This window comes from Leopardus geoffroyi, chromosome A2, assembly GCF_018350155.1.
Source record: "Leopardus geoffroyi isolate Oge1 chromosome A2, O.geoffroyi_Oge1_pat1.0, whole genome shotgun sequence".
NCBI classification, from domain to species: domain Eukaryota; kingdom Metazoa; phylum Chordata; class Mammalia; order Carnivora; family Felidae; genus Leopardus; species Leopardus geoffroyi.
Genome location: NC_059331.1, coordinates 128026969 through 128054742, shown reverse-complemented (window position 1 = coordinate 128054742; position 27774 = coordinate 128026969). Strand labels below are relative to the sequence as shown.

Here is a 27774-nt window from a genome sequence, read left to right as displayed (position 1 = left end):
AGAAGAAATAAAGCAAATATGGTCAAATGTTAACAATTCTTGATTCTATGTGGTGGGCATACAGGAAGTCAGAGTGACTTTCATTTAACATGTCAGGATGTTTAAACTTTGCCTTTATGAGAGATTGGAATTAAAAAAAAAAACTAATAAAAAGGAAGAAAAGAGTAAGTAGAGTCCCTTGCCCAGTGGCGGGAAAATCAGCACACTCCCTACATTTCCTCAGGGCTCACTTGCTCTGATTTCCTGTGCCTGCCCCTCCATCACCTTATCTTTCTGTTTGATGATGCCCCTTTCTCTTCACCCTGCTAGACCCAAACATGGACTACAGCCCCTTTTTCCTAATTTCCACAACCCCCCCTCACCCCCCATGCAAGACAGGTGTGTGCCATCACTTTGACCACAGATCCTGGGGCAGTGATCGGGGCCAGGCTTCCACTGCAAAGCATCAAAGGGTATACATGAAAAATTGAATATTAAAAAAAATTAATGTTTATTTATTTTTGAGAGAGAGACACAGACAAAGCAATAGCAGGGGAGGGGCAGAGAGAGAGAGGGAGACACAGAATCCAAAGTAGGCTTCAGGCTCTGAGCTGTCAGCACAGAGCCCGATGTGGGGCTTGAACCCATGAACTGTGAGATGATGACCTGAGCTGAAGTCGGACGCTTAACCGACTGAGCCACCCAGGTGCCCCATGAAAATTGAATATTTTTCAATCAAAACCAAAAATAATGTTTGCCTTTATGGTTTTCAAATGGGTATACACTGTAACATCTTATTCTTGTAGTAATATTTTCAATAAAGTGAGACAACTGAAGGGTGCTGTTTCTAGAAGTTCTGTAGCTAGTCCTCCCACCAAGAGAACCAGCATCAGTTTTCCTGCTGGTCATCTCTTGTCTAACCCTGCCTCCTCAAGAACCAGCCTCCTCCCAGCCAGCAGATTCTCTTTCTTCTTCACTCCCTCCCTCTTTCTATCCACACAAACTCTGAATTCAACTCAATTTTCATGCAGAACCACTCACTTCTTTCTATCTTCTCTCCCCTGTTTCCAAACTCTATGTCTGTCTGTGTGGTAGGAGGTGGAGCTGCCTCTATAGAGCTACAGATCTCTTAATTCATTTGGTTAAGCAAAAAATCATTTGCCCCCTGAGAGCAATTATGCTAGCAGAGGGCAAAAACATCCACACAGTGTTTATTTTAAACAGCAATTTAAAAAATTCTTGCTACCTTGAACTTTGGCTTCACCAAAGAACCCTATTTAAAATGTGGCAGACACTCAGTAGCAATTTGTATGGGAACTTTGTCTGCAAAGCCTGCTGCAGAAAGGCTACTGTCATTGGGTTTTCCTGGGTCACTAGCCTGGGAGAGGACAATTGAGACAATGGAAAGAAGTCTGCCTCCGCCCCATTTTCCCAGCCTGGTGATCTGCCCCACTATCACTGGGATTTCACTCAACTGGCCCACTGACAACTATGCTAGGTCTCTTTTTCTTTGGGGCCTTACTTTTTTCTTTTTATGCCAGCATCCCAGGCCTGTCTTGGCTCTCACCTATTCCTGGAAAACCTGTTTTCTCTGCATTGTCCCCACATTTATGAGAGCAGGATTCAGTGACCTCTGTCCCTCACATCATTTTACCAGACCCAACTTTCACAAGCAACATGAAAACCTTCAGGACCATCATCCCTGCCCTGTTATTTCTTCCTCTGCTATCTCAACTCCCACAGGATGCTTCTTTTTCAGAGAGGTTTATTTCAGTTCTCCACTTTGAGGGAAGCCAATGCACTCTGCCTTGCTTCTGGAACCTTGTACTATCAGAAAGAACTGTGGAAACATTACTGCTCTAGGTTAGCCAAAGACCTCTTCGTTCTGGATGAGACCAACTTGGAGTCTTTACTTGCAATAAAGTGGAAGTTTCAGGACAATAAGAAATAGAAACTTGTTCAAAGTTATCACTCTCCCATCCCCTATTAAATGAGATACCAAATAATATTTAAACAGCACTCTGGATAAAGGAGGGCTTCCTCAGATGCAGACCCTTTAGGCCCCAGACCTGCAGGGAGCCACAGTCAGTGGGTGAGAGTCCTTTCAGCAGCCAAACTCTGAGTAGCTAGCATAGACCCTTTCCAGGACAGGGTAGCCTTCTCCACCATGTTGCTATTTCATTCAGGCCAAGAGTTAAGATCATAATCATATCTTACCAGATTTGGGGCACTATGGGATAATGTTCTAATTTTAGTAGAAACACGAAAGAATGATTTCCAGAAAAATGAGCTTTCAGCCTAGGGTTTGCAAAAGTTGCATATTCTCCTTCATTGTAATTGTAGTTGCCTTGCAGAGGGACATTTAGAACTTCTTGTACTTTTCTTAAAAATCTGCAATGAATAGACAGAGCCTGTTAATCCTACCTGTTTTCATAACTGGGACACATTACCTGATGGAGTAAGGAGCCCTGTAGAACCACATGCCAGCACGTGGTACTGTTCCGAGAACATCTCCTTTCCTTGAGAAGCCTGCCCCCATCCTTTTACAGGTGTGCTCCCACACTCTGCCCCAATGAGTGGGCAATGGCAACCTCTTCATCTTAGGCAGTCAGAGTCCTTCCCACGAAATTAAGCTCAAGAGAGACAGCCTTTCCTCTCTGGAGGGAAGATTTGGAAAATGTGAGTCCAGAGCCATTGCCTGCCCCTGTGCCCATTACATGTCTTGAGCCACCCTATAGGAAGAAAGAAGGAACCCAACAACAGACAAGAAAAGCAGAGATGAGTGATACCGAGGGGCCCCTAGTTTCCAGAGTCACAAGTCCTAAGAAGAACCCTGGGCACAGCCTTCCCAAGGTTCTTCTTCTAAGTTGTGTTTTTCTTTTCTGATGTTGGTTTTGACTTTCTTAACTACTGAAATAAATAAATAAATAAATAAATAAATAAATAAATAAATAAATAAATGAATGAATGAATAAATAAATAAATAAATACTTCTATGCTTAGCTGGTTTTAGCTGGTTTTCTAGTGTCTGGAACCCAAAGAATCTGACCTAACAAATGGACCATAACTGATCTATCTTATCTTGAGAGTTGATATCATTACTATATGTCAGGAATTGTGTCAGGCCTTGAGCAAAGGCAGATGAGTAGGACAGCCTCCACCCTGACTGTGCTCACAACCCAGAGTGGGGGTGAGGGGGGTGGCAGGTAACATAGCTATATGGCACTCCTTTCTCTGAGTTCCTGGATTTATCACCTGACATGCAAAAGACCCATGCTCAGGATTCTCTAGCACACTCATCCCACAGAAGTAGCAATGGCCCTTTTTCCCTTTATATTCCTGTTGTTTAGTGCGATCATAAAGGCCTTCTATTTGTTATAGGAATAAGTGAAATTATGCGGTCATAATAACAACAATGCCTCCTTATGATTTTCAGAGCCCTTTCAGATAAATTATCTCAAATATCAAGAATATCCAGTCCATGGAATCCATATAGTACAAAGTTGATGCTTATCAGGTATCACAAATAAAAAACATCCTGTAAGACCTTCAGCTTCCTTCCCTTTCCATATCTACTCTTAATTTTGCTTTCTATGTAGGCTTCCTTACTGAGAAAAAAAATGAGCTAATGGCTGGGAGCTGGAAAGGAAGGGTGATAAAAGTATCTGATTAACTTAGTTTACATTTCCTGAAAATAAGATTAATTGGTTTCTGTTGAAGATGAATCTCAGGGCCTCAGGTACCTAAGAGAATGATCCTCCAACAATGACCTGGGAATCAAAGTTCAAGGTCTGCCAAGCTGCAACCTCAACATCTCATTCACTCATTTATTCACTGAGCTCTATTGGGTGCCATTATGTACCAGGCATTATGGCATGACTGTCTGCAGTCTCATGAGTTTACAACCCATTACAGTGGTTCTCAAGCTGACTTATACCCTGGAATCACTGGGAGAGCTTTAAAAAATACTGGTACCTAAATCCTACTCCCAGAAATTGTGATTTCATTAGTCTGGGTATGATCTGGATATTTGGAGTTTTAAAATGTCCCCACATGATTCTAAATGTCCAATCAAGGCTGAGAACTACTGGTCTAGGAGAGAAAGATAAATACACAGGGAATTACTAGAAAGGGTTTAAGGGTTTACAATGGGACCCCATGAGGCTCTCTCCACTCAGGCTTAGAAGACCCTGAGAGCCTTCCCAGAGGAGGTAGCTGAGATGTGAGGGATCAGGAAGACTAACCAGGCGATGGTGTTTGGAAGACGGGATAAGAAGAGTATTCTGAGCAAAATGAACAGTAAATGTCATAAGAAAGTGCACTGAAGACAGGTAATGTTGGAGAGCAGAAATGACAGCAAAGGAGAGACCAGAAGTGATAAAAATTGAACTTGAAGAGGTGAGCAAAGATCAAAACACAAGAACTGAAGTTTTGAGCTGTAATTCTGAAGCCAACAGGGCTCATTATGAAGTGTGCTGCGGCAAAACAAAAGGCTTAGTTGTTAGAGACCCTCCACCCCCTGCCCCCCCTCCCCCACAGCCCTTCAAGCCCTCACTCGTAGGTATCAGAATGACGCCAATGGCCACGCCATTGGAGCAGCAAGTTTAATGTAGATTGGTGACTGTGTTCAGGATTTGTCTTTTTAAAATCTTGTCTATACCTAGTCACTGTGTTTGATACATTTATAGGCTTTCTTTTTCTCCCCAGGAGATCAAAGTCACCTCACCGTCTCATTAACCTTCACTTGGCATCCTTAAAGGAGATAACGAGGTAAGTAATATTAGGGAAAGTTTTAAACACTTAAAGATTGAAAGACTTGCCAAAAATACAATACAATAAGGTAAGAAAACACCAAGCTCTGGAGCTGCTTTTTCCCTCTGATTCCAATTTATCCGCAAGATGACATTATGGAGGAGAACAGGTCAGCTTGGAGCATTGCAGAGCAGGGCAGTGCTGAGCTTCAAGTTAACCTGCACTTAGAAAAAAATCAGAGGGGAATGAAATTGCTTTTTGCTCAGGGAAGTTCTTCCAATTTCAGTTCCAGGGGAAATAGTTAATTCATGAGCCGAGCCGTGAGAGAAATGAACGCATTGGTTCCCAGAGGAAAAGGGATCTGGCCAGCTCTCCAACTGCTAATACAGATTTTAGGCTATTTTACATTTGCCCTCATGGGGGAGAAACTAGATATCACTTATCTAAAACTAAAACATTTTGAATTAGATCTGACCTGGTAGATTTCCGCTAACTCAGCCACCACACGTTGAGGTTGGCCCATTTATTCGGTTTAGAATCAGTTAACTGTGTTGCAAACTGCCGGCTCCATCTGGGAGCCCTAGATCTGATTTTCAGCTGCTCTTGCCTGTATGAAGTTCCCTCTCACCTGAGCATCTGGAAAAGATGGTTTGAATTTACCTTTCAGTTCCACCCTGAGTTCAGACAAAGAAGGCAGAGTATGAGCTAGACCAGTGCTTCCCAAACTATAATGTACCCCCAAGTCACCTGGGGACTTCTGAAAGGGCAGATCCCACATTCTGCCTTTCTGCCAAGTTCCCAGGTGGTGATGCTGCTGCAGGTCCATAAACCATACAATTTCTCTACCTGTTCTGACGCTCTGAGGCAATCTCTCCTCTCAAAACCACCTTCCCTATCACCTGGATCATTAGAGGATCATCTGGGTCTCGAAGGCCTTTTGTCCTTCCAGAGTCTCCTTCTTCAAACACTTCCCCTGGAGGATTAACATTTGCTGCTCCCCCACCTAACAGTATCAGAGATTAGGTTTCAATTGGTTGAAATCCAAACCAAAATGGAATGAGTCATGACGGTGGATACTAACGGAACAAAGGCAGCACGGAACAGAGAAAGGCACACATTAATGACACGATCTTCCCCAGTGAAAGGGAAACTAACAAGCGAAAGCAAAGCCACTCTTCCTGTCCTTAGAGGAGTTTCAAACCAGAGGGCATTAACTAGAACACACTGGACAGTCAACAGCCTTGAGGGAAATCCCACTATGCCCCAGCATTTGTTTTGGGGGCAAATTATGTGAATTCCTGCATTAGCTCCCTAATTTGTAGAATGGATATGACAATACCGATCATCCACCTGGTATTGTTGTGAGGGTTAAATGAGTTCTTCCATCTTAGATATTGCCAAGCATCCAGTATGGTAGCTCTAACAGTCACTCAAATATAACCAAAATGCAACTAACAAGCATCGGTGAGGTTTGCAAAGTTCAGATTAGTAGAAAGACTCAAGAAGGACTTTGGGAATTCAGCGAGCTCCAGTCTAGGGGTGAAGGGAATACAGGTGACCACACGATTTGTCCTGTCAGATCTTGTATTCTATCTCAGCTCTCAGCCTTGAATGATGTCCTCTCCTCAGTAACTGTCCCTGTAGAATTTACTTGCAGAGTTTTCCCCTAGAGAAATGTCATATTTGTGAAGAAAACCTGCCCCAATAATTATTATGGATCCTTCTTGATATACCTTACTTAATTAGAAGGCAACACTGGAGATCGGTTCCTTCACTTGCCAGTTACTAGTTGACCTTGAGCAAATAACAAACTTTCTTACCCTTGGTTTCCTGTTCTATAAAATGGGGGCAAGAGCAACAGTCTCAGATGGCTGTTGTGAAGCTTAACTGGAGGATTCTCTGTGGCCCTTCGGTAACTGCAGATTGTAGCTCCTTCTTCCTTAAAATCCCCCATCAAGTTTACGTCACCCCACTGTGACAAATGGAAAGTCTCTTGGGACCAAACAGACCAACCTGAAGATTGATCCTAGCCTTATTTCTTCATTTTTTTCCCTAACCTTGAAATGTTCACTCCTGTCTTCTTAACTCTTACCCAAACTCATGCTGTCAGTTTTCCTGCAGACTGTAGCAGACCAACAGACTATGGAAGAAGCTGAGTTGAACATGATGTCTTAGGGTCTCTCTTTCCTAACAACAGATCCAAACAGGGCAAATTCAAATGTCTGAGGAAGTAAGCATCTCAGCCGCGGGGCCTCAGGGTGGGAACTGCTCCCAGGAAATGGCAGAGTGAGGCACCCCACTGGCAGGGGCACAGTGAGGCCTGGCGAGGGGCTCCCCTTCTTCTCCCTAGAACTCAAATGTCCCCAAGCCAAGAATTAGAAGTAAAATTGCCAACATATGGTTTGTTTCCCAACAAATGATGTTCACTTTAGGCTGTGACGATTTTCTAAAATCCCATTTAATATAATTTCATTTTCTATGAGCTAGCAGATGGGGTCAGAAGCTGCAGAGCAGAATGGCTGTGCCGTGTGTGCTAAACCACGTTGGGAGGGTGACAGGCTCCATGTGTCTGTGTGAGGTACGGAACTGTTAAAACGAATAAGAAGAAAATCAGGTCAACACATAGGTATTTTGAAGGTTAAAAAAAAATCCTAATTTGGGAACCTAGAAAGTTGATAATCTGATTTTTTTTTTTTAATGGGAAATGCAGTGTTGAGATATATGGGAATAGAGCACCACCTTTATCAATTCTCTCAACCTCTCTGGGCCTCAGTTTCCTCATCCAAAAAATGAGGCTTATTTGGGGTCAGAGATCACTTCCTGTGCTAAGTCTAACCCACTTCCTGTGTTAAGTCTAACCCATGGCCGTGGCTACTCTGAGGACTGGCCTGAGAAGTCTGAGGCTCTAGCTGGACTGACATTACAAGAGATACTTCATATCTGTCATGAGTCTGGGATAGCGTCGGTTATAGTTGGTGCTAAACACTTGCAACTCATGTGAATCAGATGGCCTCTGAAGTCCCTTGCATTCTTAGTAGTTGTTGGGTCTAATTTACCCACCACAGGCTGAAGGGCACAGGCAGAGGAGGACCTGTAGAAGATTAGACTGAGACGCCCAACAGACAGGAATCCCCTAGAGATCACTCAGGAGCATAGCTTTGGCTTAAAGGCATCTTGAAGTTTGACTTGCCTTGCCACTGAACACCACTCACAAATTCAAGCCTAAGCAATACTTGTGACACAGAAACCAAAAAGCATTGTGTTTAGACAACAAAGATATAGGTCCTCATAGTTCCCTGACTCTTGGCACCTATAATGGGTTGCATGGTGATCCCCGAAAAGATTTTTCCATTTCCTAATGCCCTGAACCTGTGGATGTTACCTTATTTCAAAAAAGGGTCTTTGCAGAAGTTAAGTTAAAGATCTTGAGATGCAGTCATCCTGAATTTCTCAGGTGAATACAAATCCAATAATAAGTGTCCTTATAAGAGACTGGAGAGAAGGCACATGAAGAGGAAGAGAGGCTGTGACCACAGAGCAGAGATTGCAGTGATACAGTCAAGGAGGCCAAGGAGTGGCAACAGCCACCACCAGCTGGAAGAGGTGAGGAAGGGTTCTTCCCTGGCCTCCAGAACATGAGAGAGTAAATTTCTGTTGTAAGCCACCAAGTTTGAGGTCATTGTTACAGCAGCCACAGGAAATGAACACAGCAGCCTACAGGAGTAATGGTGGCCCTAGAATAGCTCAGGCTGGCCAGAGGAAGAGTCAGAACAGTGGCTTTGTGGAGAGGACATCGGCCCAGATCCTCATCAGTCCTTCATGCCTCCCGTGCCTCCTTTACATGGGATCACTTCTGCAGCCCCCAAGTAAGGAGGTTCTGCCTGGATTCTTCTGAGGCTTTCCACTCATCTGCACCACCTTGGCCCTCAAATGGCCTCATCCAGGCCACCCCTCATGCCATACTTGACCTTGGCCAAGTTGTATACTCTAACTCAGCTACTAGCTTAATCATTAATCATAATTGCCTTTGTATAGAATGCTCCTGGCCATGTTGGAAAACACACTGTCAAGCTAAACTCCCTCCCCTGTATTACCCAAGTGACAGCTTGCAACTGCATGCAAAACTACTGTCGAAACTCTGGCAGCATTTGGCATCTGAGGAATGGAGCAGAAGAGGAACTTGGAAGCAAGAGAGCTCTCTCTAACAGTGTTTGATATGGAAACTTTCCTCTCCAATTTCCAGTAAATAATGCTCAAAGGGGTCATTTCTGAAATTTCCTCTCTAGGGCCTCAGAATTGCAATCTATAGGAACAGCAGTTCACAGCAAGAACAAGTGGACCAAACCATGAATTTCTTTTGATGCTATTGCCCTTGCCCTACCTTTTTCTCATGCTGTGTGTTGCTTGAACATCCTGAGGAAATCTGGATCTCACCATACAGGAAACCCCTCCCCCAGATTGGGAACTTGACCAGTCTAACTTCCACTTCTCATTTCATTTCCAGCCCTGTGTTTGTACTGAGACTTCGCTAGGACAGATAGAGCACACTGTCCTGGGAGCCCTGCCTCCCCAGCGTGGTCACAACTTGCAGCAAGGAACTAATCTGGTTGACATCTCTCACTTTATGAGAGTTGTGGTAAGGATTCTATTTACTATATGTTACAATGCAATATCATACATTACTATGGTCTACTACATACCATCTGTGGGACGCAGAGCATTTATTGAAAATCTGGCAGACAGTGGCTTCTCCTCTATAGGGAAGGAGTAATGACAGCTTCCTTGCATGATTACACTGAGAATCAACATATCTGGTACAGGGGTTGGCACTTGTAAAGTCCTCAGGAAATATCAGCCACCATGACTCCCATTGTTGCTATTGTGATCATTGTTATTACCGCCCTCCCCCAAAGATACATAATCCCTTACTCTCCTCACCACCATTTCTGCCTGCTGCCTTGTGTGTTCATATAATGACTGAGCGAGGGATGAAGACAGGAGAAGAAATATAAGCAAAAACTTGGTGCCTGCTGGATCAAAAGAGGTCTGAGCCATTCACAGACTAAGAGATGCATTTGTATCTCAACCTCTTTGATTATCTCTGTTTCATATGCTGTCCACAGAGTCCCTGTTGGACACTTCCACTTCAGAAATCACAGCAGCCCTACTGGCACTAGGCTTTGTCTCCAAAACCACCAACCTCCGTAGGAAATAGACATCACCCCAAGAAACCATCTTGCTTTATGAACGATGAGACATGTGACTCCAGAATTGCCTATTGAGGAGAGCCTTGATCCCTCCCTTCTAACTGATGTCACTGCTGGAGTCCTTTGGCCAAGCACAGAGGGAAGGGCTTCTGCTTCTGTCCCCACCAGCCTGTTTGTGCACTGAAAGCCCTAGCCTCATCCTTCTTGGTGTGCTGGCTCTGTGCAGCACTTTATTTTTTATTATTATTATTATTTTTAATGTTTATTTATTTATTTTGAGAAAACGTGAGTGGGAGGAGGGACAGAGAGAGAAAAGAGAGAGAATCCCAAGTAGGCTGTGCATTGTCAGCACAGAGTTCAAAGCATGTGGGGCTTGATTTCACCATCCATGAGATCATGACCAGAGCCGAAATCAAGAGCTGGATGCTCAACCAACTGAGCGACACTGACGCCCTTCTGAGCAGCATTTTAAAATGTGGTAGCTCTCATTGTAACCCCTCCACTGCCTCAGCTCTGACTCCTCTTTTCAACCCATCCACCTCTGCCCTCACCTCTCCATTCAGCCATGTTCTTCTATAACTATACATACCTAGCTCTTGACAAAAATGCAGGTTATCAATATTGCCCCTGACCTTCTTAGGCAAACTTCAACCTTCCTTATTGTTCCCACCAGATTACCGCAGCTCTATTCTAAGTGGGAGCCAGACCGTAGTAAGTATGACTGTCCACCCAGGGGTTGTCCCCAATTTCTCCTGCAATCTCATCACCCCAGTCAAAACTTGACTTTCCACCATAAAGTCAACAAGTCTCTTAGAAGTGCCTCTGATGAACTGGTCACACTGCCATGTAAATGACAGATGAGAAAGCAAAGGCACTCCCCTTGGGACTGGTAACCTGACAGGGGCAGACATTTCCTCCCCAAAGAGGCATTCCTCGGGGTCCTCAGTTGGCCAAAACATTGAGAATGGGTATACCTTCTCAAAAGTGAGTTATTTCTACAAAGGTCAATCAGTATATTAGTTTGCTAGGGCTGACATAACAGAGTATCACAAACTGAGTGGCTTAAACAACAGAAATGTATTGTCTCACTGTACTGGAGGCTAGAGGTCTGAGATCAAGGTGTCAGCATGCATGCTGCTGGAATGGACAATCCATTCCATGCCTCTTCCAGCTTCTGGTGGCATCAGGCATTCCCTGGCTTGTAGATGGTCCTCTCCCTGTGTTACCACATCATCTTCCTTCTGTACATACCTGTGTGCATCTAAATTTCCCCATTTTATATAAATTTCCCCATTTTATAAGGACACTAGTCATTCTGGGGTAGGGACCACCCTAATGACCTCATTTATTTTGATCATATGCAAAGACCTTATTTCCAAATAAGATCACATTCACAGGTTCTGGGAGTTAGGACTCCAACATCTTTTATGGGGACACAATTCAACCTGTATCACTACGGTATAACATATCCTTATTTATGTCAAGCATGCAGTCCTGAAGACCTCATGTACTTCAAAGTTTTCATAATTAATTTTTCTGAAGGAAAAACAATAATAGTTAAGGGCACAGGAGAGGGACTATTATCTCAAATTGTATATATCCACAAACATGTGACATGTTTGTCCTTGAATATTTCTTTCTTCTTCTCTCAGTGTTTTCGCTAATATTTCCCTTTGAGAGTTCACTAAATTTACTGCTTGGCCTATCTCAGTGGTTGTCTGGCTTGTGTAATGGCATTTTATGTAACTTGCACTGCAAAGTCACCGATTTGCAGACCCGATTTTCAGCACTCACACTAGCCATATGACTCAATAACATCTTGGATGATATTGTTATGTGATTCAAAAAGTTTTAAATGCTTAAGTTGCAGTGACTATTAAAATAACAGCACAAAAGTAACCAAAATCTTTTGCCGAAATTCTAGTGCATGTAAACAGGAGGGTGATCCACAGTCCACCGACAAAGGAAGCAGGGTATTTCCATCAACAGCTGAAGTAACACTGTCAAATGTGAACATGGCATATAGTTCATTTGGCCCCTGCTTTGAAATTGTGTGATTTTTTTTTTTGTAAATTTGAGGAATGTATTTTTTTTTTTTTAGGAAACTAATTGAGACTTTGTTAATATTCTCATATCACGCTATCTCAAATTCACATAGTTCACATTTGCATTAAGTGCCATTGGACTGTGTAATAAGCACCTTTACTTCAGTAAAAAAAGAATCACAGAGCAAAACTACGCAAAGGAAGAAAGGCAGGTGGAAGCTACATGTCTAGTTAAAGGCCAGTCTTATGTAGATTAGGAATAAATGGGTTTTAACCATGTCTCTGGTCCATGGTCTTTAAATTATTTATTCCCTGGTCCTCTCTGCCTAGCTCTGAAGTCCTCTAACAAAAGAAATACAACCTTTATTATATGATTTTTTTTTTTTCTCCTCTCCTGCCTCCAGCCACCAAAATGGGCCCGGGTATAAATGCTAAACTCTTAAAGCAGAATGACATGAAGGCATGATGAGGCAGTCAACTACTCAGCAGTACTGTGCTATGGGAGGCCACAGATCGGGAGTCCTGAGACTTGGCTTTTGGTCTTGGCTCTGCCACCAACAAGTTATACTTCCTGGAACGACTTGTTTAATTTCTCTTGGCTTTCCCTATAGTGAATGGTTTTGTACGTTTTTGTTAAAGGGATGGAAAGCCAAAAGCAATACACAAGATGCACAACTGTTTCCTTATAGAGAGAAGCATGGGTCATGTGAAGGGGATCTCACATCATGAGCCCTTGCTTCTCCCTACGAAATCCATGGTTCTCCCAAGTCCTCAGGGAGACCAGAGGTGTCCTGTGCCATGGAAAGTGCCTTGGACTGTTCTCACCGGTTTTGCCAATTGTCTCATTACGAATGGCCTCACATGCCCCACTCAACCCCTGCTTTCATCTGAACCTTCACCCAGCCCTGGTGGGGAAGAAAGGCTTTCTTCTCAAGACACTGTGCTGATCCTGACTTTGATTGCCTGGCAGGTCCTGGACAGGCCCACCCTACGGCTCCCGGATAGAAAGGCCCTAGGTAGACACAGTGTCGATATTTTCTGAACCAAAACACATGATCTGTTTCACAAGAGACTTATGAATTTTAAAAATAAAATAATCTGAAAAATATGGAAATCAAATATTTAATTTAGCCTCTAATTAATTTCTGTCATCAAAAAGGAATAAAATTACATTAGATTTATCTACCAACGAATCCCAGAATGAGTTTCCCCGTTGTTGTTGAGGAACTGCAATCCTCTCCCCCCACCCAGCTGGTCTCTGTTGCTAATTCCATAGCCAAGCCTCATATCTTCTTTCCAAAATTCTTTCCTCTCTACATAAAGGAAGAAATTAATGTTTAGCCTCCTGGAAAAATAAAAGGAAGAACATATCTTTTCCCAGGTCTTAGGATCTTCAGTGTAAAAACACATTATATTTGTAGGCTTATTCTTTTCACCCCGTCTTCAACAGTGGTGTTTCCAGAGAGATTTGGAATTGTGCTCTGGATTCATCCTCAACATCTGGATGGGCTTGTTTATGTCTGATTGTTTCTCATCTTATGGGGGTGGGAGTGGAGAGAGAAAGGCATTCAATACTCAGCTCTTGCCTGCCCCACCAGCCCTAGCAGCAACTGGTGTCAATAAATGAAAATGACCTGGGGTTCTAACATCTGTGAACCAGGTTTCCTGTAGAGCTGATGTACAAGTTGGAGGCAGGAGGGAGGTTGAATTCAGGAAGACAGTGCCTTGCCTTTGCAAGGTGCAGTGGGGGCGAATGACTTCTGGAGGAGATAAAAAGGCCTCACAGGCATGAGTATCATTCAACTTATTTTCTTCTGGAAAGATTGTTCAGAGGCAGGCTGATGAACAGGTCAGAATGCACAGTTATTTTAGAGCCATTCCACAATTTCTTCTGTACTCAACCAAAAGGTCATTAAAGTTGCCAACAGCTGATGTTGTATGCCAACTTACTTGCAGGAGAAACCGATTCTCATAAAGCCCTCTTGTCTCAGATCAGTTTACTGGCCTGACAGCTTTCAGAAAAGAGGAGGAAGTAGATGTTCTTCTCCCTCTGACTTCAGTGGGCTTCCCACTGACCTCTCCAGCAGCAAATACCTGATTTAAGCCCAGTGGGTACCTCTGAACCAAAGTGCTGCCTCCCCCCTCTGGCATCAGGTCCCTGGCCCCAAGCCTCTCTGGTCCAATCAGTGCTTTGGAGGAACAAGGTCTCTTCTAAGTTGTGTTTGTATTTTTTTAAACGAAGAAATGGTATTTTCTGGTTTTGAAAATAACAGAGAGATGCAGCACTAACTCTGAAGGTGAAAGTGGCAGGCTGAAGTGCAACTGTAGACTCTGTGACCTGCCAACTTGAGTGACAGGCTATTTACACTCATTAGGGGACTCCAAGAATTGAAGGCCTCTGTGGATTTCTTGACTTTTTCGAATACTTAAAAATAGAGTGTTTTTTTTAAAGGGCATCATTTAGGAATCATCCAATTATCTTATGATTTATAATCTGTATGCTTAAGCTTCTGTGGAGCTTATCAATACAGTAGAGGCATTAGTGATTAATAATTAGTAGTGAGAAACCATAAAGGTTCAGAACGTGTAGTTATTTAGAAAGGCAGCACAGCCCAGTGGTTAAGCCCAGAGCACAGGCTCTGAAGCCAGCCTACATTTGAGCCATGGCTCCATGACCTTGGACAACTGACTTAACCTCTCTGAGCCTATTTTCCCACCTATAAAAATAGCATGAGAAAAGTACTTTCACATGAGATTGTTTTAAGGACTAGATTCTTGAGTCAAGACCCAGGCATCAGTATTTTTTTTAACATCCAGATGATTCTCATGTGCAGCTAAGCTCTCCAGCCAGAGGTCCCCCTTGCCTGTGACCTTTGGCTACTTCTCAGAGGATGCCAAAGTAGAGGAGGCCCAGATTTGATGGGACACCTGGCAGGCTGAGAGGAGGGTGAACGAAATCTCACACAAGGTTCTTTTCCACAGGCACTGTGTGCAGGAAAGGCTCCTCTCCACCCTGGATGTCTACCTCATGTGCCACATAAAAATTAAAAAAAAAAAAAAAAAAAAAAGCCTTCCAGCAGCACCACTGGCCCAAAGCACAGCCATGACTTTCCCACACTCTAGGTGGGTAGCTCTGCTCAAAGTGTACAAACTGATGAGTGTCATTTCTGTGCTCCAGGGCCGAGGTCTAGGGGGTCTCCAAATTGCTCACTTCCTGCAGTTTGTGGCAGAATGTTCCTTCTATGACACCCATGAAGCTGAAAGGTGACTGCCTTAACCATGCCTCCTCAGCAAATAAGGGCTTCCTCATTCATTCATAATCATTAATCTAAGCGATTTGAACTGAATTTGAAACCCAGTTGCATTACCAAGGCATTTTCAACCTAACGTTTGTCAATGAAAGACAAGAAAGAACTGTTTGATTTTTTAAATATCATTTTTGAATTGTTGTTACATGGTTTTAAAATTTTTATTCCCAGCCTTGAGAATAATGGTTTTTGTCAAGAATTTTAAAAGATCATCATTTAAAATCTTGCTCAGGGGTTGCCTGCGTGGCTCAGTCAGTTAAGCGTCTGACTTTGCTCAGATTGTGGTCTCGTAGTTTGCTGCTATCTGTGCAGATCCCACTTCAGACATCCTGGCTCCCTCTCTCTCTGCCTCTCCCCTGCTCATGCTCTCTCTCTCAAAAATAAATAAACATTTAAAATAAATAAGTAAATAAATAATAAATAAATGAGACCTTGACCAGAAACTGCATTTAGCCATTTCATGCATAAAACCTGACTTTAAAAAAAAAAATTTTTTTTTAACATTTATTTATTTTTGAGACAGAAAGAGACAGAGCATGAGCAGGTGAGGGTCAGAGAGAGAGGGAGACACAGAATCCGAAACAGGCTCCAGGCTCTGGGCTGTCAGCCCAGAGCCCGATGCGGGGCTCGAACTCATGGACCGTGAGATCATGACCTGAGCCGAAGTTGGACGCCCAACCGACTGAGCCACCCAGGCGCCCCAATAAATAAGTAAATAAATAATAAATAAATGAGACCTTGACCAGAAACTGCATTTAGCCATTTCATGCATAAAACCTGACTTTTTAAAAATTCTATGTGGAAGTTTTATACAAATTCATTTTCTTAACATAATTATGTAATATAAAAAATTATTTTTTCACCAATAGTCATGGAGATACCCCTTAACTCCCCTTGAGCTTCTCCCAATGTGCTGAACAAATACCATTGTTTCCTTTTTTTTCTTATTTATTTTTGAGAGACAGAGAGACAGAACATGAGTGGGGGAGGGGCAGAGAGTGAGAGGGAGACACACAATCTGAAGCAAGCTCCAGGCCCTGAGCTGTCAGCACAGAGCCTGATGCAGGGCTCGAACCAATGAGCCTTGAGATCATGACCTGAGCTGAAGTCAGACGCTTAACCGATTGAACCACCCAGGGGCCCCTAAATATCGTTGTTTTCTATGTGTGCTGTGATGGGTCGGGAAGCATGGCCTTAAAGAAGTTTTGCGTGAAACATATGCAAGAATATTTATAGTGAGACAAACAGGAAACCACCCAAAAGTCCATCAACAATAGAATGGACAAACGATGGTGTGCTCATTCAATGGAATAGGTTGCAGCAAGGGAAATCAATGAATTTCAGCAGCATGTCAACATGAATGAATCTCAAAACCTTGAGATTAAGCAAGGAAATAAAACAAGCCACAGAAGAAAACATACCAAGTTCAAAAATAGGCAAAACCAAACAAAAAATCTGTGATTTTTAAAGGGAAAATAGAACCATTTATTCATTTGAGTCTGCTCAGAGCTCAGAGACTTGAAGTTTGATGGTTTTGTTCTACCTGGATCCTCTTTCCCCGGAATGATTTGGTTTGTCCTTCCCTGTAATTAGGTCTCTGTTCAAACAGCACCTTAGCTGTGTGAGGTCTTCCTAGACCAGCTGATATAAAATCCTGCCAGAGAACGTGCAACATACACACATGCAGACAAACCCACACATGCACACACCACACAACAAATACACACCAAGCGCCTGTCTCCTACCCACCTTATTTGACTTTTCTTCATAGAATTCAACATGTGGCATACAGATTTGTTTCCTTTCTGTCTCACCCCAGCCCCCCAAACGGCAGGAACTCGTTTTGTTCACTGCTGCCTCTCCAGCACCTATAACTATGGCTGGCACCTACTAGGAGTTCCGTTAAAATCTACTGGATCCAGGGGCGCCTGGGTGGCTTGGTCGGTTAAGCATCTGACTTCGGCTTAGGTCATGATCTCACGGTCTGTGAGTTTGAGCCCCGCGTGACAGCTCAGAGCCTGGAGCCTGTTTCAGATTCTGTGTCTCCCTCTCTCTCTGCCCCTCCCCTGTTCATGCTCTGTCTCTCTGTCTCAAAAATAAATAAACGTTAAAAAAAAATAAAAAAAAATCTACTGGATCCAAATGAATATGTATTTAGCACCTACTTTATCACAGCCTACCAAAATCTAGTGCAGGTACGAAATTTAGAGTCACCAACTGGCGTGTGGAAAAATGAAACCTTGTTTTGCCATAATTGCACCTTATTTTGTCTCAGAATCCAGTTTTCACTGGTTGAGAAAATCTAAAACTTTCTATTCCAAAGTAAACCTTTCCCTTCTGGATTTTTCTGCAGGCTCTCCTTTTGAGCAAACAGTCAATACAATATTTTACCCCACTCCCCACCTGGCCCTTGTTTCTCCCCCTCTCCTTGGAGGTGAGTTCGTTCCTGAGAGGTGGGGGCTTACAGTGCAGAGTGAGGGGCCCCCCACCTCCTTCATACAGGCTGTTGCATGCTGACATCTGTGACAGTCTTACTTGTCCTGCGGGACCTTTGTTCACAGACATCTGTCTCCACTGTACCCACTGATGAAATATTTGAATTCCCCCTCCGCTCTCTGCTCTCAGGAGCCACCCACATTACTGATTATTTTTGTTCTCATTGCACAGCAGTTCCGCCACCTATGAGCCCCTTTGAGGGGCGTAGGCAACTTTCAGATAACTTCCTGTACCACCCTAGAATTGCAAGAGATCAGGAAAAAGGATGCAAAGGTTTTCTCTCACATCATTTCATGTCTATTGCACCTCTCCCACGTTGATCTATGACATTGCTGCCTCTTCAGACTTCACCCAGAAGGAAGATGCTCTGAAGTGCCCCCAAACTCACAGGGAGTCTCCCTGGCATCCACCTTGAGCATCCTTCTCTACTAGCAAATCAAGCTTGATCTCAAATCCCCCCACGCAGCAAAAACAAGCTCTTCCGTCATCCTGAATCTCCCTCTATTCTCCAAAAACTCAAAGAACTTTTTCTCTCTCAAAAATCTTGGCTCTGGCTCTATCACCAGAGGTTTTCAAAGTAGTTGACTCTATTCAGAAACTCGACTGATTCTGAACCCATCAGCTCCCAGAGCAATGAATGACTCAATGGGTGGAAAGCTGGGGGCAGCAAGCAAAGTGAAGAAAAGAGGAACATCTGTTGTTTTCTTGGAGTTTTATCTCACCACAGCAGAACCCATGGCACCAAAAGAAAGAGCTTAGGAAATGGCTTTACAAGTTTAGGTAGTGCTTTATTTATCTAATCCTTTGGGAAATCTGCAAGAGTACTTTTTTTTTTTCTGTCTAACAGATGTTCACTACCTGCAACTCCCATTTTTCTTTGTTTTTAACAATTCTTGATGGAAATATTTGTACCGCATATTTCACATCTTACAAACGTATTCAGTGTATAATCTAGAAGATATGGCCCAATTTTCAAAAGAAAGTTGTCTTATCAAGAATATCAATTATTACCTCATGCTATTTGATAGCTCTGAAAACTATCATGGGTTAGGGAAATGAGCAGGATGGCTTGACTTCTACTATATCCTGGCTCATCTGTTATTCTTTCTCCCACCTCCTTTCTTATCAGCTTTTCTCAAGGCTGCTACTATTTCTGAAGGCCAGAAGGAGTGCCTGGGCACACTTTCTGTCTATAACAGATTGTTCTTGCTTCTCCAGGTGTGGTCCTTGGGCCGTGGCATCAGCATCACCTAGGAGTCTTCAGAAATGCAGAATCTTGGACCCCTCCCTAGATCAACTGAAGTAGAGTCTACATTTTATCACGATCCCAAGGTGATTCATGGACACATTAAAGTTGAAGAAGCACCACTCCAGATTCAGTGCTTCCCGAGCCAGACTGAGTCCTGGCCTCACTCCCAAGAAATGTCAGTTCAGTCCCAGATCAGACCTGAGCTGCCTCCTACCTACCCACCCCATGTAATTGTGATTTAGATGACTTGTGGCCCAGTACTGGGCTGACTTTCGTAGGTACAGAACAATTCCCAGTATAGGATGAGCTAGGACAATTTTCCTTCACCTAGAGTCTGGACTGACATTGGGGCAGTAAGTCAAGGAGGCAGCTAACAGGAAAAAGAATGTGGTAGAGAAAACCATCCTCAGATACTTTTTTGTACATAAATCCCATCAGCTTTATTGCGATGATAAATCATTGCAGTTGTGGTTACAAACATACGTACACTTTTTCCTGCATATCTCCCAGATTGTACTTCTGTGACTTATTTTTATCTACAAAACATCCCTTGGTATCTATCATGACTTAATTTCACCTGAATTGCAATTTTCCCTGGACTGGAGGGAGGAGGGGCGGATAGGGTGAGATCAGCTGGTCTCTTCTGACCCCTATCTGGATCTTATAACTGTAGGTCAGGAGAATATGTTCTGGAGCTAGACTGTCTGGGTTCACGTCCTGACTCTACCCTTGTCACTGAATGGTGCAATGCCAGTTATTTCAACTCTCTGCCTCAGTTTCCTCACTTATAGTATGGAGAGGATCATAACTGCCCCTACCTCTCAGGTAAGTGTAAGATTTATATGAACTAATCACATGTAAAGTGCTTAGAACCATAGCTGATTCATAGCAAGTGCTCAACAAATCATTGTTGTTATTATTACTATTATTATTATTCCAAAACCCAAATAGAAAGCCTTAAAGCCACTTTTATTTCCTCCTTAAGCCATTGACCTTGAAGTCAATTTATTTCTCATCTCTGGATCTCAGTTTCCTCATCAGTAAAAGAAGGTAAGAACAGTGCTTACCTCACAGTGGAGTAAGAATAAAATGAGATTTTTAGAGAAGCACCTAGTAGAATATCTGACACACATAGGCTCCGAGCAAATCTTAGCTGCTTTCTCTCCTTTGCCATGAAAACAAATAGTCAACACAACTAAATGTTATGTTATCTTACATGCAATTCACATTCAAGAGGCTAGTCGCAAGAAACACCTATTCACCCTTCAGGACCCACCTTAAATACCGTCTTCAGTGTAGCTCCCCCACACTCACACAGGCACCCCATCACTCTGTATACCAACTGCCCCCATAGCACTTAGTCTACTGGGTTGTGACACATCGGCTTGAATGTACACCCCCCAAATTAGACTGTGCACTGGTTGGGGACAAATCTCATATTTTATTCATATCTACATCCCCAGGAGACCAGACAGGGCCTTATGCAGAGTAGGCAGTATTAGTGGCATGGATAGGTGGATGAGTTGGTCAGTGGGTGGGAAGATGGGCAGAGATAAGGAAGCCTGGGGAAGTTCCTTAGCCCTCCTGACATCATGGAAAGATGTGGAGATGTGTTTAGCTCCTCTTGTTCACAGTTGTGTTGGAAGACTGGAGCTAAACTCTGCAGGTAGAGTGCAGTACTCTATTAAATTATGGGTAAGGAGCTCTTTCCATCTAGGTGGAAATTCAGACAGAAAATAGAAATGAGTTCATAGCATTTAGGAGTTCCATTTCCGTAGCTGAAGAGTACTGGGGTTGTTCAGAGTTTATGCAAACCTTTTAGGATGGTGTCCTACGTCCTCTCTGATCTGGTCTCACTGTCTCCTCCCAGGCTCCGTTCTTCTCTATCTCTTCTTCGCTACCTCCTGAGAACATTTTCAGTCCAAGAACATTTTCCAGGTGCCCATCTCAGCCAATTGCTCCCTCTGCACACTCTCAGAAAACTACTGAATTTTATGTCTTTGCATTGTTACTTACCCATTTTACAGATAAGGAAGCTGAGAATTAGAGAGATGATGTAATTTGCCCAAGTTCACACAGGTAGTAAATAGAAGCATCAGGATTTGAATGTGGCTGCGTGGTTTTAGAGCAAATGCTCTTGAACACCGTGCATAGAGCAGGGGTGTTAGCTTTTTTAGCAGGTATGTCAATAGCACTCTGAAAAAGGGGTGCTGATGAGCTGACTAGCACAAACCATTAAAAAAAAGAGAATGCCTAATTACCACAAATATTAACTCTTGGTTACTCCGGTGATTAATCTCTTTATCCATATTATTCTCATGGGAGTAGGGCATATGTATATGTATATATTATATATTATGTATATATGTATATGTATATATATGTGTGAATGTGTATATATATAATATATATATGTATATATGTATATATGTATATATGTATATATATGTATATATGTATATATATATGTATATATGTATATATATGTATATATGTATATATATATGTATATATGTATATGTATAATATATGTATATATTATATATATAATATGGTATCAATTTATACAACATATAAATTGTTGATTTCAAATTTATAATCTGTTTCCATGGGCCAGAGTAAAGGCTGAAGTTCAAAGTGGGGTCTAATTAACAGTAACAATTATTCTTTTATTAGTACTTTTTTCTACTTGCTATTGTAGGACTTAAAACCAATGCCAAGCCTCCCCAGAATCTGTTTATTTCAGAGAAGTCTTTTTTTTTTTTTAATTTTAAGATTTTAGTTTTAAGTACTCCTTACACCTAATGTGGGTATCAAACTCACAACCCAGAGATCAAGAGTCGTATGCTCTACCAACTGAGCCAGCCAAGGAGCCCCTCAGGGAGACCTTTGAGATGTCATGGACATGAAGGCCATGCTGGCTACTAACACATGGACCTTCTCTTCACCTGTGTTCTGGACACAGGTTGAGGCTTGCTAATGCTGCTTCTGCTCTCACTAGTATGACAGCACCATATTTCCCCCAATTTACCAAAACCATATTATAATCTAGGTATATGGCAAGAGAATGCCTGTCTCCTTTATTATTTCCCTTAGGACTCTAAACTCCAAAGTGATTTTAGATTATGTTTGTGTCCCCCAAATTTTAGCAAGACCAGGTCTTTTAGTTTTGACTAGACTCCCAACCACTGGGCTAGTGAAGAGTTCCTAGTATGGACCTTCTATTCCTGTTCTTTAGAGCTCTACCTTCTCCAGTACTCACTTTCCTCCCTGTGCTTCCAGACTCAGAACCAGACTCAAGGTCTGCATTTGATTTTGAAGCCTCTTTGGACTTTACTATTCCCTGTAAATTTCTGAGGGTAATAACACCACCTTGTTTTGTTTTGTTTTGTTTTTTTTACAGTTCTTTTCCAAATAAACAGTACATCTTTGAACTTCTTATTAATCTTTGTCACCAACCTTGGGGATGGGCAAGGCTGGTGTTAGTTACTGCCCCAATCTGTAGGTGAGGCAATGTAGACAGGTATTAAGGAAATACAGAAAATAACATACGATCCCCAAAGAAAGGCCAGGATCTGGCCTTGTTTAGCATAGGTGGAGAAACCTGAGTCACCATGAAATCATAGTTTTCAACTTCAATGATGAAAAAGTCTCTTACCTAGTAGCTTGATGGGGACCATATGTCCCTTTCCTAAGTTTAGGACAAAATGAAAAGGAACACTTTTCTTGCAGCTTAGAGTTGATGTGTGGAAGAAGGTTATGATGAAGACAATGCAATGGCATTAGGAAGGGAACTTGTAGACAGTAGGTAAAATGAGCATAGATTTTCATTTCTTTGGGATTGCTTAAGGAGTCTCTTAGAGGGAAATAAATTATGTAACCACAGGACCTTATCTTGTGATATGGGTTCTTTATGTCATCCCATTCCCAACATGACCAGAAGAAACCTGGAATAATATTTTCCAAAGAAGTTTCTGCTCTTGAAAGAAAAGTAGCTTATCTTGTCACTTAACTTTAGGAAATTTTGGGTTAAGAAAAGTTAAACAGGTTGTTTTTTGGTTTTTGTTTTTGCAGTATCTTTTTTTTTCCTCTTGGGGATATGAATCTCTGACAATAAAATAATATTCTCTATTTTCTTAAGTATTTGTCCACATAACTCATTCCTCCCAGGGTATTTTTTAGGGCCCAATTTCAAAAATTGCACTTTGATCCAATGTGTAGGTATTTCTATAGAAATAGAATCTCTTAAAGAGGTTCTAAGACACACCTCTCTCCTAAACAGCCTTTCCTTCTGGCCCTGCCAAGGACCAATGGGACATCCTTTCACAGGCAAAGCCTTTTGAAGAGGTGTAGGATTTGACCTTGGGTTCATTACAGCAGAATACCCAGGAATCCAATTAATCCTCAGGTCCAAGTTCCAATTCCCAGTCCCTGGCCTTCATGGTTTCCAGGTTCTGTGTTCATTTTCCTGATCAGGCCATGTTATAGACTGAATTGTGTCCCCCCCAAATTCGTGTATTGAAGCCCTAGCCCCTACTGTGACTGCATTTGGAGATAGGGCCTTTATGAAGGTAACTGAGGTTAAATTAAGTCATAAGGCTGGGACCCTAATACAAAAGGACAGGTGTTCTTACAAAAAGAGGAGGAGACAGAGAGCTCTCTGTCTCTCTGCACATGAGCAGAGGACAGGCCATGTGATGACACAGTAGCAAGGTGGCCATTTGTAAACTGGGCAGTGAGTCTTTACCACAAACCAACACTAGCAGTCCCTTGACCTTGGACATCTAGCCTTGAGAGCTGCAAGAAAATAGATTTCTGAAAATAGATGTCTGTGGCATTTTGTTATGGCAGCCCTAGCGGCTAGTACAGGCCATTGAGATCCAAACAGGTCTCTTCCACAATTAAGAGAAATCTCAGCGCAGAAAATTTCCCCATAGCCTTCTTCAAAGAAATATATGTCTGGGATTCCTTCTGCCCCATTGATTATTCCCTAGTCACTGGCTTCTATAATGCAGAGAAATACTCTTCTGCCTTTGAGCATCCTATAGAATAAGGATCAGCAACAGGCGAGGCATCACCTAATCTCAACCATACAAAGACTCCCGCAGGACCAAGGAACACAGGCAGAGAATTTCATTCTCTCGGCATCTCTGCTCCTATGCAAACAGGATTTGCTGGAGAAATGATTCACCCCGCCTAAGAAAATTACCGTAAAGTAGTTGCTAATGACTATCCAACAATGACTGCTCAGTGCGGAGCACTGCAGCCACCTGACACAGCACAAATCCTGACATGTTGGCAGCATTCCTTTGTCTTACATAAATCATCTCATCTTTGCAAGGAACTGGGGCTGCCAAAAGCCCCAGTGAACAAACACAGCCTGGCAGATGTCACGATGGGACCAAGAATACAGGGTTCTGGAAAGGGGACCGGCAGGCTGACACACCTCCTTAAGTCCCAGGAGGCATGGGGAGGGCAACAGACACAAGCTGACCTGCATGTTAATGTCTCCCAAGTACAGAGAATAGAACATGGGAGACAGAGGAGGAGAAGTTGGTTTGGAAGTGTTTTAAAGCGAAACCAAACACGTCTCACCACTTTAACCACTGAGGAGATTTTCAGATTATTCAAAGGCAAAGGCATCCTATAAACAAAATACAAGCACATAAAACGTGTTTTTAACTGGAAAGAGCAATCCAGGGCTATTTTAGATGCTTCATATAACAGAAATATTTATGTTTTTAAAATTTATTTATTTGTTATTTGATAGAGTGTGCAGGAGAGGGGCACAGAGAGAGGGGGAGAGAGAATCCCAAGCAGGCTCCACACTGTCAGCACATGGAGTCCAATGCGTGGCTTGATCTCATGATCGTGATCTGGGCCGAAATCAAGAGTCAGACACTTAACTGTCAGAGCCACTCAGGTGCTGCCCCAGGAATATTTATGTTTAAATAGAAGGAAGAAAAATGGTTAATTGGATTCTTTTGAAAGAAAGACCATTAAAGCATATTTTTACAATAATTGGTACTGTCCTGCCCAGGGACACTTGAGTCCCCAGAAGTCCCTCAGGGAGTATGAGAAATCACCCTGCCTGCAGTGGCAGCCTCTTGGATACATCTTTTACACTGCCACTATGCCACCATGATGAAAACCATGTTTCCAAACTGCAGAACTTTTCATATCGCCCCCTTACTTAAAACCCAACAGTTGGTTCTTTTTGCCTTCCAAATGTAATCTAAAATCATCAGCCTGGGCCACGGGCTTCTTTATAATGGCCTTCTGCATATCCCTCTGCCATCATCTCCTGCCCTCAGACATCACCCTCCACTATTGCTATCCAAACTGCTTACTCTCTTCATCTCCACGACTTTATACATACTATTTCTTTTTTTTTTTTTTAAAGTTTTTTTTTTCAACGTTTATTTATTTTTGGGACAGAGAGAGACAGAGCATGAACGGGGGAGGGGCAGAGAGAGAGGGAGACACAGAATCGGAAACAGGCTCCAGGCTCTGAGCCATCAGCCCAGAGCCCGACGCGGGGCTCGAACTCACGGACCGCGAGATCGTGACCTGGGTGAAGTCGGACGCTTAACCGACTGCGCCACCCAGGCGCCCCAAATTTACCCTTCTTTTCATGTCTCTAGGCAGTGTCACTATTCCCTCCCCTATACCCCCAGAATGCTCCATTCTTCCCTCTGATATAAGATTAGTAGTCAGTACTGTGACTATTAGTTAGGATATATTGATAAATGTTGGGATGGTGGGCCTTTGAGGCAGGCACCTTTCTTATTCAACTTTGAATCTATTTGATATCCTCTAGGGTAAGCATATTATCTGTTGACCCAGAAAAATCTTTTCCTATTAAAACATGTGGAAACAAACAGACAAATGAAAAACATGAGGTGATTCATAAAATATCCTGAAGCCTATGGAAAAAGTAATGTTTCCTGAAAACTTAGAAGAGCATGTATATAAACATGTCTTTCAACAACCAAGGAGGAAGGAAGGAAGGAAGGAAGGAAGGAAGGAAGGAAGGAAGGAAGGGAAGAGGGAGGGAGGGAGGAAAAAGGAAAAAATCAAAAGGTATTGGCTTTGTGTCTTCAAAAAGACATGGAGGGCATAACCTCCAGAAAAGAGGATCAGAGAACTACAAGGACAGAAGAGTTGAGATGAAAGAATAGATATAGTAGGAACTTATGAAGCTGAAAGAAAAAAAATACAAAAAGCAAGGAATTACAAAATGCAAAAGCAAAACTAAGACTGAATTAGAGCCATAAACAGCGATTTCTCATAGTTCAGCTATGTTTCCCCACCTGGCACATCAGATCCTGGCTCCTTCCTCCTGCCTGATCTGTGCTACAGAAGTCCCAGCAGATCTTCTGACTTAGCCCCCTCTTGTTATGAATCTCTGCTATCTGGGGGATATCAGCTGAGGGAAGAGGTAACAAGAAGGGCATGTAATTAGCCTTCTTGGGTATGTAGGCAGCTGCATCTTGGCCACTGGATGCCAAAAAGTTAAAGAACATAGGTCATCTAAGTAACAGAAAGGATAAACAAAAATAAAAATAATAGTAAAATAAGAATAGAGATAAAGATTCATCATGTTTACGAAATTAGTATTTTGCTTTTTTAAAGATGATAAGTTAAGGATCTGACTCCAAAAGCAAAGTCAACAAAAGCAAAAAGAAACAAGTGGGGCTACATCAAACTAAAAAGCTTCTTTCTGCACAAAGGAAATCATAAAGAAAAAGAAATATCAACCTACCAAATGGCAGAAAATCTTTGCAAGTCATATATTTGATATGAGGTTAATATCCAATATATATAAAGAATTCATATAATTCAATGGCAAAAAACAAAAACAAAAACAAAAAACAGTCTGATTAAAAAATTGGCAGAAGATCTGAATAAACATTTTCTAAAGAAAACATACCAACAGATGGCCAACAGATACATGAAAAGATGTTCAACATCACTAATTGTCAGGGAAATGCAAATCAAAACCATAGTTAGGTATCACCTCATACCTTTTAGAATGGCTATTATCAAAAAGACAAGAAGTAGCAAGTATTGGTGAGGATGTGGAGAAAACAGAACCTTTGTGCACTGTTGGTGGAGATGCAAACTGGTGCAGCCACTATAGAAGAGTATGGAGGTTCCTCAAAAAATTAAAAATAGAACTACCATGTGATCCAGCAGTTCCACTTATGGGTATTTATCTGAAGAAAATAAAAACACTAACTCAAGGGCACCATGGGTAGCTCAGTAGATTGAGTGTCCGACTCTTGATTTCGGCTCAGGTGATGGTCTCAGGGTTTCTTGGGTTCAGATCCTGCGTCAGGCTCGGTGCTGACAGTGCAGAGTCTGCTTGAGATTCTCCCTTTCTCTCTACCCCTCCCCCACTCGTACTCTTCTCTGTCTCTCTCAAAATAAATAAACTTAAAAAAATCCAAAAAGATATTTTCACTCTCATATTTATTGTAGAATTATTTATAACAGCCAAGATAGAGAAACAATGTAAGTGTCCATTGATGGATGCATGGATATGTGGTATGTATGTATGAATGAGTGAACGAATGTGTGGAATACTACTCAGCCATAAAAAATAATGAAATTTTGCCATTTGCAACAACATGGATGGATCTTGAAGGCACTATGCTAAGTGAAATAAGTCAGACAGAGAAAGACAAATATCATGATCTCACACATATGTGGCATCTAAAAGCAAACAAACAAAT

At 42.3% G+C, this 27774-nt stretch overlaps 1 protein-coding gene across 5 annotated transcripts in view; it reads left to right on the top strand.

The window, feature by feature from the left end:
• Positions 1-27774, top strand: part of ELMO1 (engulfment and cell motility 1) — a 734972-nt gene that overhangs the window by 120941 nt on the left and 586257 nt on the right. For 4 of the 5 annotated variants that reach the window (XR_006716458.1, XM_045495324.1, XM_045495323.1 and 1 more), the window contains 4 exons: positions 4687-4749; positions 9236-9367; positions 19006-19119; positions 19710-19861. The gene's annotated coding sequence lies outside the window, so the exon portion shown is untranslated. The remainder of the gene's footprint in view (positions 1-4686; positions 4750-9235; positions 9368-19005; positions 19120-19709; positions 19862-27774) is intronic. The other variant, XM_045495327.1, reaches the window with a different exon arrangement.